The sequence below is a fragment of the Leuresthes tenuis genome, unplaced genomic scaffold (genome assembly GCF_036924035.1).
Source record: "Leuresthes tenuis unplaced genomic scaffold, fLeuTen1.0.hap1 SCAF_10, whole genome shotgun sequence".
NCBI classification, from domain to species: domain Eukaryota; kingdom Metazoa; phylum Chordata; class Actinopteri; order Atheriniformes; family Atherinopsidae; genus Leuresthes; species Leuresthes tenuis.
In genome coordinates, this window is record NW_027325364.1 from 27353360 (window position 1) to 27369046 (window position 15687).

General features: G+C 41.4%; 3 non-coding genes across 3 annotated transcripts; 2 read left to right on the forward strand and 1 right to left on the reverse strand.

The window, feature by feature from the left end:
• Positions 1 to 115, reverse strand: LOC140317445 (U5 spliceosomal RNA). Its single transcript, XR_011917758.1, has one exon. It is a non-coding gene; the product is annotated as a U5 spliceosomal RNA (small nuclear RNA).
• A 14729-nt stretch (positions 116 to 14844) lies between these two features.
• Positions 14845 to 14958, forward strand: LOC140317227 (U5 spliceosomal RNA). The gene has a single exon (XR_011917559.1). It is a non-coding gene; the product is annotated as a U5 spliceosomal RNA (small nuclear RNA).
• A 308-nt stretch (positions 14959 to 15266) lies between these two features.
• On the forward strand, positions 15267 to 15450 carry LOC140317156 (U2 spliceosomal RNA). Its single transcript, XR_011917498.1, has one exon. It is a non-coding gene; the product is annotated as a U2 spliceosomal RNA (small nuclear RNA).
• The last annotated feature ends 237 nt before the right edge of the window (positions 15451 to 15687 follow it).

The window sequence follows — 15687 nt, forward strand, 5'->3', positions numbered from 1 at the left end:
CACCCGCAAAGGTAAAGCCTGCCAAAAATAGAAACAACTCATTAGTGCTGCTCTCCACAGAAATCTTTAGTAAAGGCGAAAGACTTTTGTACGTTATGAAGAGAAACCAGAGTACGATTATCCGTCACTGCGGGAGCAGGGCATCAGGCTAGTTGGCATAGCCACCTTCTCCATGGTGAGCTTTGCTTGGTTGGGACGCTTGCTCCCCCCCCCCTTGCTCCTCGGCTGACCAACTAGGAACAATCGGGCCCTATTCGATGGCTGCCTTGTCTTTTACTCTGTGCAAAAGACAAGGCAGCAACAAAAACACCACGAGAATCCCGTATTGAGGCTTTGTTCTGATCGCTCATTCGGTGTCGCGTTTCTTTCAAGCAATTCTCCCCGTTAGCCCACACTCGGCTCGCTCCCATAGCCGTATTAAAGTCTACTTCGCATTCACTCTCTTTTCTCAGCAGACCCTTGGGATTTTATCTATAAAATGAATTCCTTCACTCAAACTATGTGAAAACTGCTTTGTCCTTAATATTTACCATGTCTAGAAAGATTTAAACAAAAAAAACAACGTTGTACTTTGCAGTAAAAGAAAGAGCAAATCTAAAGTTTCAGGAATCCGAGAATAAGCTTACTTTCATGAGTTCTTCACGATTTCGGATTTTGCTATAAAATGAATTCCTTCACTCATACTAAATTAAAACTGCTAACCGCTAATCTGTTATATGTAAGGCAGATGTCAAATTCACCGAAATAGAATCAAAGGGTATTCGGCCAATCGAGCTGTAGCAACTTCGTAAAAGAGTATAAGTTGAAGAGTTTGTGAATAAAGGTGTGCACACACATAGTGTGCTGTACGGAAATAGGCAGGGAGCAATGCCGGCTGGGGTATATGTTCTTGTATGTTGTCTGACTGTTTGATTTGAATGTGTTGTGTAAGTGTCCTGTTGAATGTTACATGTTTGGGCTTTGACACGCTTCACTGTGGTTGTTAACTGTGTGGTGTGTCCTGAAATGTTATATGTTTTGGCTGTGTGACATGCTTAATGCTTGTCAGTAGCTACCCCACTTATTCATATATAGCAACTGACAACATAAGAAGTCCGGACATACTTTGATAGTAGTTGTAGAAGTATCCTTATTGATAATAGATCACTAATTCATAGTGATAGAACAGTAGATGAACAGGTGCTTGCACATGTCTCACGAAATTAAAATGGGTGTATGATTGCTGACGCAGAGCAATACTGCCAAACTTATGAGTTCTTGTGGCAAACTTGATTCAGTGTCTTGACGTGTGTACGCTGTTTCGCTGACTTGATTGTCACAAGAAACAAAGTGTGTTTGATAAGATCCGACCATTTTATTACGGGAGGATCAGTATGTATGGATTCTGATGTGACTGATAAACCCATTCGTATCTAAGCATAATCTAATACGTGAGACAACGCCCTGGCACACGATAAAAAAAAAAAAAGAGAGAGAGCGGTTTTGTGTCCCCACAGTCCATAATGTAGAAAAGAGAGAAAAAAGCCTTTCTGATTTGGTGTGTGTGCTCATAGTGCAGAGTGTAGAGAAAAGAAAGCCGTTTTGGTGTCACGGGTGTTGTGACTTACAAACACACATTTCTAAATTGAGAAAGGAAATTATTTTAGAGGAAGCACTAGAGTTTAGATCCCACATTTGTTGATAGGCATTCATTTATTTCTTCACTTCTGATGAAGTTTCAACAATAAACAACAAACTTTGTATTATGAGAAAGAACCAGACTCATTCTTCAGGAATCCGAAAATAAGCTCTATTTTATGAGTTATGCACGAATTCGGATTCTCCTATAAAACGAATTCATTAACTCAAACCAAGTTAAGACTGCTTTGTCCTTCATATTTATTCATGGCTAATCAAGTTTCAACGATAAACAACGTTGTACTTTGTAGAATGAGAAAGAACTTCTTCAGCAATAAGCATCTCTTGACATATGACGAAATACAGATTTTGCTATAAAATTAATTCCTTCTATCAGCCTGACTTAAAACTGTTTGTCCTCCTTATTTATCCACTTCAAATCAAGTTTCAACAATTAAAAAAAATTTGTAGTTTGAGAAAGAACAACTTAATCTTCAGCAATCAGTATAAAAAGAGGTGCAGATGCCAACCATACATACCTAAAAGGTGGAGCGGAAGTATTCAGCTGCAAGTAGGTGTGAATGTTCGACCATAATTTGTAAAAAGCGGGTAAGAAAAGGTTCGAATGCACGACTATATATTAACAAAAGCGGGAGGAGAGGTCTTCGGATGAGAGTGGGTGAGAATTTCCAACCATAATCTATAAAATACGGTGAAAAAAAATATGTGAATGCCTCATAGAACACTAAAAGCGGAAGTGTTCGGCTGCAAGAAGGTGTGAATGTCCGACTATATTTGGTGAAAAGCAGGTGAAGCAAGGTCTGAATGCCCAACCTTACATCATCAAAAGCGAGATCAGAGGTGTTTGGCTGCAAGAAGGCCATAGTTTGCCAAAAGCGGGTAAGGTGCGAATGACTGACTAAATATCAACAAATGTGGGGGCGGAGGTCTTCGGATGCAAGTGGGTGTGAATATCCCACCATACAAGTATGGTGGAGAGGAAGCTGTGAATGGCCGACCATAGTAAAAGGCGGGTGAGAGAAGGTGCGAATGTCAAACCATACATAATCAAAACAGGGAGCGGAGGTGTTCTGCTGTAAGAAGGTGTGAATGTCCAACCATAGTTGGTAAAAAGCGGGTAAGAAAAGGTTAAAATACCCGACTGTACACAATCAATAGCGGGAGCGGAGTTGTTCGGCTACTAAAAGGTGTGAAAGTCCGACCATGGTTTGTAAAAAGCGGGTAAGAAAAGGTGCGAATGCCCGACAATGTATGATCAAAAGAGGGAGTGGAGGTTTTCGGCTGCAAGAAGGTCTGAATGTCCAACCATAATTTGTAAAAACCGGGGAAGAAAAGGCTCGAAAGCCCGACTATACACCATCAAAAGCGGGAGAGGAGGTGTTCAACTGCAAGAAGGTGTGAATGTCTACCCATGATTACTGAAAAATGGGTAAGAAAAGGTGCGAATGCCTAACCATACATCATCAAAAGAGGGAGCGGAGGTGTTCCGCTGTAAGACGGTGTGAATGTCCGACCATAGATGGTATAAAGCGGGTAAGAAAAGGTTAAATTACCCGACTGTACACAATCAAAAGAGGGAGCGGAGTTGTTCAGCTAAGAGAAGGTGTGAAAGTCCGACCTTGGTTTGTAAAAAGCGGGTAAGAAAAGGTTCGTATGCCCGAATATATACCATCAAAAGCGGAAGCGGAGGTGTTCGGCTGCAAGATATTGTGAACGTCCGACCAAAGTTTGTAAAAAGCAGTTAAGAAAAGGTTAGAATATCTAACCAAACATAATCAAAAGCGGGAGCAGAGCTGTTCGACTGGAAGTAGCTGTGAATGTCAGATCATAATTTGCAAAAAGCTGATGAGAAAGGGTGAGAATGCCCGACTATACACCATCAAATGCGGTAGCGGAGTTGTTCGGCTGTGAGTAGGTGTGAATCTCCAACAATAATTGCTGAAAAATGTGTTAGAAAAGGTAAAAATGCCGGTCCATACATAATCAAAATCGGGAGAGGTGGTGTTCAGCTGCAAGAAGGTCTAAATGTCCATCAATAATTGCTAGAAAACATGAAAGAAAATTTTCGAAAATCAAACCACACATGATCATAAGTGGGAGAGGAGGTGTTCAGCTGCAAGAAGGTGTGAATGTCCACCCATAATACCTGAAAAATGGGTAAAAAAAAGGTGCGAATGCCCAACCATACATCATCAAAAGCAGGAGTGCATGTGTTCGGCTACAAGAAGGTGTGAACGTCCAACCAAAGTTTGTAAAAAGCAGTTAAGAAAAGGTTTGAATATCCAACCATACATAATCAAAAGCGGGAGCAGAGCTGTTCGAATGCAAGTAGGTGTGAATGTCAGATCATAATTTGCAAAAAGCTGATGAGAAAGGGTGAGAATGCCCGACTATACACCATCAAATGCGGTAGCGGAGTTGTTCGGCTGTGAGTAGGTGTGAATCTCCAACCATAATTGCTGAAAAATGTGTTAGAAAAGGTAAAAATGCCGGTCCATACATAATCAAAATCGGGAGAGGTGGTGTTCAGCTGCAAGAAGGTCTAAATGTCCATCAATAATTGCTAGAAAACATGAAAGAAAATTTTCGAAAATCAAACCACACATGATCATAAGTGGGAGAGGAGGTGTTCAGCTGCAAGAAGGTGTGAATGTCCACCCATAATACCTGAAAAATGGTTAAAAAAAAGGTGCGAATGCCCAACCATACATCATCAAAAGCAGGAGTGCATGTGTTCGGCTACAAGAAGGTGTGAACGTCCAACCAAAGTGTGTAAAAAGCAGTTAAGAAAAGGTTCGAATATCCAACCATACATAATCAAAAGCTGGAGCAGAGCTGTTCGACTGCAAGTAGGTGTGAATGTCAGATCATAATTTGCAAAAAGCTGATGAGAAAGGGTGAGAATTGCCCGACTATACACCATCAAATGCGGGAGCGGAGTTGTTCGGCTGTGAGTAGGTGTGAATCTCCGACCATAATTGCTGAAAAATGTGTTAGAAAAGGTAAAAATGCCGGTCCATACATCATCAAAAGCGAGAGAGGTTGTGTTCGGCTGCAAGTAGGTGTGAATGTCCAGCCATAATTACTCACAAACGGGTAAGAAAAGGTAGTATTGCCAGACCATATATGATCAAAACAGGGAGCGGAGGTGGTTCAGCTGCAAGAAGGTTTGAATGTCCGACTAAAGTTCAAATATATTAACAAAAGCGGGAGGAGAGGTCTTCGGATGAGAGTGGTTGAAAATTTCCAACCATAATGTATAAAATGCGGTGAAAAAAAGGTGTGATAGAACACTAAAAGGTGGAGCGGAAGTGTTCGGCTGCAAGAAGGTGTGAATGTCCGACTATATTTGGTGAAAAGCAGGTGAAGCAAGGTCTGAATGCCCAACCTTACATCATCAAAAGCGAGATCAGAAGTGTTTGGCTGCAAGAAGGCCATAGTTTGCCAAAAGCGGGTAAGGTGCGAATGACCGACTAAATATCAACAAAAGTGGGGGCGGAGGTCTTCGGATGCAAGTGGGTGTGAATATCCCACCATACAAGTATGGTGGAGAGGAAGCTGTGAATGGCCGACCATAGTAAAAGGCGGGTGAGAGAAGGTGCGAATGTCAAACCATACATAATCAAAACAGGGAGCGGAGGTGTTCTGCTGTAAGAAGGTGTGAATGTCCAACCATAGTTGGTAAAAAGCGGGTAAGAAAAGGTTAAAATACCCGACTGTACACAATCAATAGCGGGAGCGGAGTTGTTCGGCTACTAAAAGGTGTGAAAGTCCGACCATGGTTTGTAAAAAGCGGGTAAGAAAAGGTGCGAATGCCCGACAATGTATGATCAAAAGAGGGAGTGGAGGTTTTCGGCTGCAAGAAGGTCTGAATGTCCAACCATAATTTGTAAAAACCGGGGAAGAAAAGGCTCGAAAGCCCGACTATACACCATCATAAGTGGGAGAGGAGGTGTTCAGCTGCAAGAAGGTGTGAATGTCCACCCATAATACCTGAAAAATGGGTAAAAAAAAGGTGCGAATGCCCAACCATACATCATCAAAAGCAGGAGTGCATGTGTTCGGCTACAAGAAGGTGTGAACGTCCAACCAAAGTTTGTAAAAAGCAGTTAAGAAAAGGTTCGAATATCCAACCATATATAATCAAAAGCGGGAGCAGAGCTGTTCGACTGCAAGTAGGTGTGAATGTCAGATCATAATTTGCAAAAAGCTGATGAGAAAGGGTGAGAATGCCCGACTATACACCATCAAATGCGGGAGCGGAGTTGTTCGGCTGTGAGCAGGTGTGAATCTCCGACCATAATTGCTGAAAAATGTGTTAGAAAAGGTAAGAATGCCGGTCCATACATAATCAAAATCGGGAGAGGTGGTGTTCGGCTGCAAGTAGGTGTGAATTTCCATTAATAATTGCTTTAAAACATGAAAGAAAATTTTCGAATATCAAACCTTACATGATCATTAGCGGGAGAGGAGGTGTTCAGCTGCAAGAAGATGTGAATATCCACCCATAATTACTGAAAAATGGGTAGGAAAAGATGCGAATGTCCAACCATAAATCATCAAAAGCAGGAGTGGAGTTGTTCAGCTACAAGAAGGTTTGAATGTCCAACCATAGTAAGTAATAGGCGGGTAAGAAAAGGCTCGAATGCCCGACTACATACCATCAAAAGCGGAAGCGGAGGTGTTCGGCTGCAAGACGGTGTGAACGTCCGACCAAAGTTTGTAAAAAGCAGTTAAGAAAATGTTCGAATATCCAACCAAACATAATCAAAAGCGGGAGCAGAGCTGTTCGACTGCAAGTAGGTGTGAATATCAGATCATAATTTGCAAAAAGCTGTTGAGAAAGGGTGAGAATGCCCGACTATACACTATCAAATGTGGGAGCGGAGGTGTTCGTCTGTGAGTAGGTGTGAATGTCCGACCATAATTGCTGAAAAATGTGTTAGAAAAGGTAAGAATGCCGGTCCATACATAATCAAAATCGGGAGAGGTGGTGTTCGGCTGCAAGTAGGTGTGAATTTCCATTAATAATTGCTTTAAAACATGAAAGAAAATTTTCGAATATCAAACCTTACATGATCATTAGCGGGAGAGGAGGTGTTCAGCTGCAAGAAGATGTGAATATCCACCCATAATTACTGAAAAATGGGTAGGAAAAGATGCGAATGTCCAACCATAAATCATCAAAAGCAGGAGTGGAGTTGTTCAGCTACAAGAAGGTTTGAATGTCCAACCATAGTAAGTAATAGGCGGGTAAGAAAAGGCTCGAATGCCCGACTATATACCATCAAAAGCGGAAGCGGAGGTGTTCGGCTGCAAGACGGTGTGAACGTCCGACCAAAGTTTGTAAAAAGCAGTTAAGAAAATGTTCGAATATCCAACCAAACATAATCAAAAGCGGGAGCAGAGCTGTTCGACTGCAAGTAGGTGTGAATATCAGATCATAATTTGCAAATAGCTGTTGAGAAAGGGTGAGAATGCCCGACTATACACTATCAAATGTGGGAGCGGAGGTGTTCGTCTGTGAGTAGGTGTGAATGTCCGACCATAATTGCTGAAAAATGTGTTAGAAAAGGTAAGAATGCCGGACCATATATCATCAAAAGCGGGAGAGGTTGTGTTCGGCTGCAAGTAGGTGTGAATGTCCATCCATAATTACTCACAAACGGGTAAGAAAAGGTACTATTGCCAGACCATATATGATCAAAACAGGGAGCGGAGGTGGTTCAGCTGCAAGAAGGTTTGAATGTCCGACTAAAGTTTGTAAAAAGCGGGTAAGACAAGGTGTGAATGCCCGACAATGTATGATCAAAAGAGGAGCGGAGGTTTTCGGCTGCAAGAAGGTCAGAATGTCCACCCATAATTACTGAAAAATGGGTAAGAAAAGGTGCGAAAGCCCAACCGCACATGATCATAAGTGGATGAGAAGGTGTTCGACTGCAAGTAGGTGTGAATGTAAGATCATAATTTGTAAAAAGCGGGTAAGAAATGGTAAGAATGCCCAACCATAAATTATCAAAAGCGGCAGCAGAGTTTCGGCTGGTATTTATCAATGTCTGCATAGATTTCAACAAAAAAAAAAGTTGTTCTTTGCAGTAAAAGAAATTGCAAATCAAAAGTTTTAGGAATCCGAGAATAAGCTTATTTTCATGAGTTCTGCACGATTTCGGATTTTATGTATAAAATGAATTCCTTCACGCAAACTAAGTTAACACTGCTTTGTCCTTCATATGTAACCATTTCTACATATATTTCAAGCATAAACTTCCTCATACTACCCTGAATGAGAAAGAGCCACACTTGTGATTAAGTCATACACCCCTTTTGAGGAGTTCTGCATGGTTTGGGATTTTATCTATAAAATTAATTCCTTCACTCAAACTATGTTAAAACGGCTTTTACCTTCATATTTATCAATGTCTCGATAGATTTAAACAAAAAAACAACGTTGTACTTTGCAATAAAAGAAAGAGCAAATCAAAAGTTTTAGGAATCCGAGAATAAGCTTATTTTCATGAGTTCTGCACGATTTCGGATTTTATGTATAAAATGAATTAATTCACTCAAACCAAGTTAAAACTGCTTTTTCCTTCATATTTATCAATGTCTAGATCGACTTCAACAAAGAACAACATTGTATTTTGCAGTAGAAGAAAGAGCAAAACTGAAGGATCAGGAATCCGAGAATAAGCTTCTTTTCATACGTTCTGCATGATTTGGGATTTTATGTATAAAATGAATTCCTTCACTCAAACTAAGTTAACACTGCTTTGTCCTTCATATGTACCCATTTCTACATATATTTCAAGCATAAACTTCCTCATACTACCCTAAATGAGAAAGAGCCACACTTGTGATTAAGCCATACGCCCCTTTTGAGGAGTTCTGCATGATTTGGGATTTTATGTATAAAATGAATTCCTTCACTCAAACTATGTTAAAACGGCTTTTACCTTCATATTTATCAATGTCTCGATAGATTTAAACAAAAAAAACAACGTTGTACTTTGCAGTAAAAGAAAGAGCCAATCAAAAGTTTTAGGAATCCGAGAATAAGCTTATTTTCATGAGTTCTGCACGATTTCGGATTTTATGTATAGAATGAATTCATTCACTCAAACCAAGTTAAAACTGCTTTTTCATTCATATTTATCAATGTCTAGATCGACTTCAACAAAGAACAACATTGTATTTTGCAGTAGAAGAAAGAGCAACACTGAAGGATCAGGAATCCGAGAATAAGCTTATTTTCTTATGGGCAAGTGGGAACTGCTTTGTCCTTCATATTTATCAATTTTCTTCTACTGCAAAGTCCAATGTTTTTCTTTGTTGAAGTCGATCTAGACATTGATGAATATGGAAGGACAAAGCAGTTTTAACTTGGTTTGAGCAAAGCAATTCATTTTATAGCAAAATCCGAAATCGTGCAGAACTCATGAAAGCAGGCTTATACTCGGATTCCTGAAACTTTAGATTTGCTCTTTCTTTTACTTCAAAGTACAACGTTGTTTTTTTTGTTTAAATCTTTCTAGACATGGTAAATATGAAGGACAAATCAGTTTTAACATAGTTTGAGTGAAGTAATGCATTTTATAAGCAAAATCCCAAATCATGCAGAACTCACGAAAAGCTTTTTCTCGCTTTTCACTGCTTTTTACAAACTTTGGTCGGACGTTCACACCTTCTTGCATCCGAACACCTCCGCTTCCGTTTTTGATGATGTATATTTGGGCATTCGAACCTTTTATTACCCGCTTTTTACAAACCATTGTCGGACTTTCACACCTTCTTGCAGCCGAACACCACCTCTCCCGCTTTTGATGATGTATGGTCCAGTATTCTTACCTTTTCTAACACATTTTTCAGCAATTATGGTCGGACATTCACACCTACTCACAGCTGGACACCTCCGCTCCCGCTTTTGATCATACAATGTCGGGACATCGCTCCTTGTCTTACCAGCTTTTTACAAACTTTAGTCGAACATTCACACCTTCTTGCAGCTGAACACCTCCGCTCCCGCTTTTGATGATGTATGAGTCGGGCTTTCGAGCATTTTCTTACCCGGTTTTTACAAATTATGGTTGGACATTCAGACCTTGCAGCCGAACACCTCCGCTCTCTCTTTTGATCATACATTGTCGGGCATTCGCACCTTGTCTTACCCGCTTTTTACAAACTATAGTCAGACATTCACACCTTGCAGCTGAACCTCCGCTCCCTGTTTTGATCATGTATGGTCTGGCAATACTACCTTTTCTTCCCCCGTTTGTGAGTAATTATGGCTCGACATTCACACCTACTTGCAGTCGAACAGCTCTGCTCCCGCTTTTGATTATGTTTGGTTGGATATTCGAACCTTTTCTTAACTGCTTTTTACAAACCATGGTCGGACTTTCACACCTTCTTGTAGCCGAACAACTCCGCTCCCGCTATTGATTGTGTACAGTCGGGTATTTTAACCTTTTCTTACCCGCTTTTTACCAAGTATGGTCGGACATTCACACCTTCGTACAGCGGAACACCTCCGCTCCCTCTTTTGATGGTGTATGTTCAGGCATTCAAACCTTTTCTTACCCGCTTTTTCCAAACTATGGCCGGCTATTCACAGCTTCCTCTCCACCATACTTGTATGGTGGGATATTCACACCCACTTGCATCCGAAGACCTCCGCCCCAAATTTTGTTGATATTTAGTCGGACATTCGCACCTTACCCGCTTTTGGCAAACTATGACCTTCTTGCAGCCAAACACCTCTGATCTCGCTTTTGATGATGTAAGGTCGGGCATTCAGACCTTGCTTCACCTGCTTTTCACCAAATATAGTCGGACATTCACACCTTCTTGCAGCCGAACACTTCCGCTCCACCTTTTAGTGTTCTATCACACCTTTTTTTCACCGCATTTTAAACATTATGGTCGGAAATTTTCAACCACTCTCATCCGAAGACCTCTCCTCCCGCTTTTGTTAATATATTTGAACTTTAGTCGGACATTCAAACCTTCTTGCAGCTGAACCACCTCCGCTCCCTGTTTTGATCATATATGGTCTGGCAATACTACCTTTTCTTACCCGTTTGTGAGTAATTATGGCTGGACATTCACACCTACTTGCAGCCGAACACAACCTCTGTCGCTTTTGATGATGTATGGACCGGCATTCTTACCTTTTCTAACACATTTTTCAGCAATTATGGTCGGAGATTCACACCTACTCACAGCCGAACAACTCCGCTCCCGCATTTGATGGTGTATAGTCGGGCATTCTCACCCTTTCTCATCAGCTTTTTGCAAATTATGATCTGACATTCTTACCTACTTGCAGTCGAACAGCTCTGCTCCCGCTTTTGATTATGTTTGGTTGGATATTCGAACCTTTTCTTAACTTCTTTTTACATATTTTGGTTGGACGTTCACACCTTCTTGTAGCCGAACACTTCCACTCCTGCTTTTGATGATTGTATGGTTGGGCATTCACACCTTTTTTTTGCCCATTTTTCAGGAATTATGGGTGGACATTCACACCTTGCAGCTGAACACCTCCTATCCCACTTATGATCATGTGCGGTTTGATTTTCGAAAAGTTTCTTTCATGTTTTCTAGCAATTATTGATGGACATGTAGACCTTCTTGCAGCTGAACACCTCCGCTCCCGCTTTTGATCATACATTGTCAGGCATTCGCACCTTGTCTTACCCACTTTTTACAAACTTTAGTCGAACAGTCACACCTTTTTGCAGCCGAACACCACCTCTCCCGCTTTTGATGATGTATGGTCCAGCATTCTTACCTTTTCTAACACATTCTTCAGCAATTATGGTCGGACATTCACACCTACTCAGAGCCGAACACCTCCGCTCCCGCATTTGATGGTGTATAGTCGGGCATTCTCACCCTTTCTCATCAGCTTTTTACAAATTATGATCTGACATTCACACCTGCTTTTGATAATGTATTGTTAGGCATTCGCACCTTTTTTTTACCCATTTTTCATGAATTATGGGTGGACATTCACACCTTCTTGCAGCCGAACACCTCCTCTCCCGCTTATGATCATGTGCGGCTTGATATTCAAAAATTTACTTTCTTGTTTTAAAGCAATTATTGATGGACATTCAAACCTTATTTTTGATGGTGTATAGTCGGGCTTTCGAGCCTTTTCTTCCCGGTTTTTACAAACCATGGTCGGACTTTCACACCTTCTTGTAGCCGAACAACTCCGCTCCCGCTATTGATTGTGTACAGTCGGGTATTTTAACCTTTTCTTACCCGCTTTTTACCAACTATGGTCGGACATTCACACCGTCTTACAGCGGAACACCTCTGCTCCCGCTTTTGATGGTGTATAGTCGGGCATTCGAACCTTTTCTTACCCGCTTTTTACAAACTATGGTGGGACATTCAAACCTTCTTGTATCCGAAAACCTCCGCTCTCTCTTTTGATCATACATTGTCGGACATTCGCACCTTTTCTTATCCGCTTTTTACAAACCATGGTCGGACTTTCACATCTTCTTGTAGCCGAACACATCCGCTCCCGCTATTGATTGTGTACAGTCGGGTATTTTAACCTTTTCTTACCCGCTTTTTACCAACTATGGTCGGACATTCACACCTTCGTACAGCGGAACACCTCCGCTCCCTCTTTTGATGGTGTATGTTCGGGCATTCAAACCTTTTCTTACCCGCTTTTTCCAAACTATGGTCGGCTATTCACAGCTTCCTCTCCACCATACTTGTATGGTGGAATATTCACACCCACTTGCATCCGAAGACCTCCGCCCAAAATTTTGTTGATATTTAGTCGGACATTCGCACCTTACCCGCTTTTGGCAAACTATGGCCTTCTTGCAGCCAAACACCTCTGATCTCGCTTTTGATGATGTAAGGTTGGGCATTCAGACCTTGCTTCACCTGCTTTTCACCAAATATAGTCGGACATTCACACCTTCTTGCAGCCGAACACTTCCGCTTTTAGTGTTCTATGAGGCATTCACATATTTTTTTTCACCGTATTTTATAGATTATGGTTGGAAATTCTCACCCACTCTCATCCGAAGACCTCTCCTCCCGCTTTTGTTAATATATAGTCGGGCATTCGAACCTTTTCTTACCCGCTTTTTACAAATTATAGTCGAACATTCACACCTACTTGTAGCTGAATACTTCCGCTCCACCTTTTAGGTATGTATGGTTGGCATTTGCACCTCTTTTTATACTGATTGCTGAAGATTAAGTTGTACTTTCTCAAACTACAACATCTTTTTTATTTGTTGAAACTTGATTTGAAGTGGATAAATAAGGAGGACAAACAGTTTTAAGTCAGGCTGATAGAAGGAATTAATTTTCTAGCAAAATCTGTACTTCGTCATATGTCGAGAGATGCTTATTGCTGAAGAAGTTCTTTCTCATTCTACAAAGTACAACGTTGTTTATCGTTGAAACTTGATTAGACATGAATAAATATGAAGGACAAGGCAGTCTTAACTTGGTTTGAGTTAATTAATTCGTTTTATAGGAGAATCCGAATTCGTGCTTATTTTCGGATTCCTGAAGAATGAGTCTGGTTCTTTCTCATAATACAAAGTTTGTTGTTTATTGTTGAAACTTCATCAGAAGTGAAGAAATAAATGAATGCCTATCAACAAATGTGGGATCTAAACTCTACTGCTTCCTCTAAAATAATTTCTTTTCTCAATTCAGAAATGTGTGTGTGTAAGTCACAACACCCGTGACACCAAAACGGCTTTCTTTTCTCTCTTTTCTCTACACTCTGCACTATGAGCACACACACCAAATCAGAAAGGCTTTTTTCTCTCTTTTCTACATTATGGACTGTGGGGACACAAAACCGCTCTCTCTTTTTTTTTTTGATTGTGTGCCAGGGCGTTGTCTCACGTATTAGATTATGCTTAAGATACGAATGGGTTTATCAGTCACATCAGAATCCATACATACTGATCCTCCCGTAATAAAATGGTCGGATCTTATCAAACACACTTTGTTTCTTGTGACAATCAAGTCAGCGAAACAGCGTATACACGTCAAGACACTGAATCAAGTTTGCCACAAGAACTCATAAGTTTGGCAGTATTGCTCTGCCGTCAGCAATCATACACCCATTTTATTTTCGTGAGACGTGCAGGCACCTGTTCATCTACTGTTCTATCACTATGAATTAGTTTATCTATTATCAATAAGGATACTTCTACAACTACTATCAAAGTATGTCCAGACTTCTTATGTTGTCAGTTGCTATATATGAATAAGTGGGTAGCTACTGACAAGCATTAAGCATGTCACACAGCCCAAACATATAACATTTCAGGACACACCACACAGTTAACAACCACAGTGAAGTGTCAAAGCCCAAACATTCAACAGGACACTTACACAACACATTCAAATCAAACAGTCAGACAACATACAAGAACATATACCCCAGCCGGCATTGCTCCCTGCCTATTTTCCTACAGCTCACTATGTGTGCGCACACCTTTATTCACAAACTCTTCAACTTATACTCTTTTACCGAAGCTGCTACAGCTCGATTGGCCGAATACCCTTAGATCCTATTTCGGTGAATTTGACATCTGCCTTACATGTAACAGATTAGCGGTTTAGCAGTTTTAATTTAGTTTGAGTGAAGGAATTCATTTTATAGCAAAATCCGAAATCGTGAAGCACTCATGAAAGTAAGCTTATTCTCGGATTCCTGAAACTTTAGATTTGCTCTTTCTTTTACTGCAAAGTACAACGTTGTTTTTTTTGTTTAAATCTTTCTAGACATGGTAAATATGAACGACAAAGCAGTTTTAACATAGTTTGAGTGAAGGAATTCATTTTATAGATAAAATCCCAAGAGTCTGCAGAGAAAAGAGAGTGAATGCGAAGTAGACTTTAACACGGCTATGGGAGCGAGCCGAGTGTGGGCTAACCGGGAGAATTGCTTGAAAGAAACGCGACACCGAATGAGCGGTCAGAACAAAGCCTCAATACGGGATTCTCGTGGTGTTTTTGTTGCTGCCTTGTCTTTTGCATAGAGTAAAAGACAAGGCAGCCATCGAATAGGGCCCGATTGTTCCTACTTGGTCAGCCGAGGAGCAAGGGGGGGGGGGGCAAGCGTCTCAACCAAGCAAAGCTCACCATGGGGAAGGTGGCTATACCAACTAGCCTGATGCCCTGCTCCCGCAGTGACGGATAATCGTACTCTGGTTTCTCTTCATAACATACAAGTCTTTCGCCTTTTACTAAAGACTTCCGTGGAGAGCAGCACTAATGAGTTGTTTCTATTATTGGCAGGCTTTACCTTTGCGGGTGAAGCCCTTTCTGTCTGTGCAAAAGAAATCTTGCTACTTTGCAGAGTGACTTCTCTGAGTAGAGTCGCCTTACTTGTTGCGACTGTGCCGATGTTCGAAGCTGGAGTGCAAAGTTGTTGCTTGAATGGTGCTTGCTGGAGCATGCGGGAGTGCAAAGTTATACCATTTAAAAGGGCTGAAGAGTGCTCAGTGCAGCTGGTGGGCGGAGGTGCAACGTGACACTCTGGCCACCTATGGCCATAAAAAGAACACTGCTACAAGTGCGCATTGTGCCAGCAAGGGCCCTCGGACCTGAAACAGTGGACAGTTATCGCTTCTCGGCCTTTTGGCTAATATCAAGTGTAGTATCTGTTCTTATCAGTTTAATATGTCCTCTATACGAGGACAACATATTAAATGGATTTTTAAGAATAGGAGTTGAAAAAGAAGCTTGCTCCGTTCACTCCAAGCCTCGACCCGGTACTGCAGTGCCGCTGGGAACGGTGCGCTCTCCTCTGCTCTTGTGAAAAAGCAAACAGTGGTGCAGGATGGAAGTTTCAGGGAGCCCAAGATGAAACTTTCTTTTAATCTGCTGAGAAAAGAGAGTGAATGCGAGGTGGACTTTAACACAGCTCTGGGAGCGAGCCGAGTGCGGGCTAACCGGGAGAATTGCTTGAAAGAAACGCGACACCGAATGAGTGGTCAGAACAAAGCCTCAATACGGTGTTCCCGTGGTGTTTGTGGCTGCCTT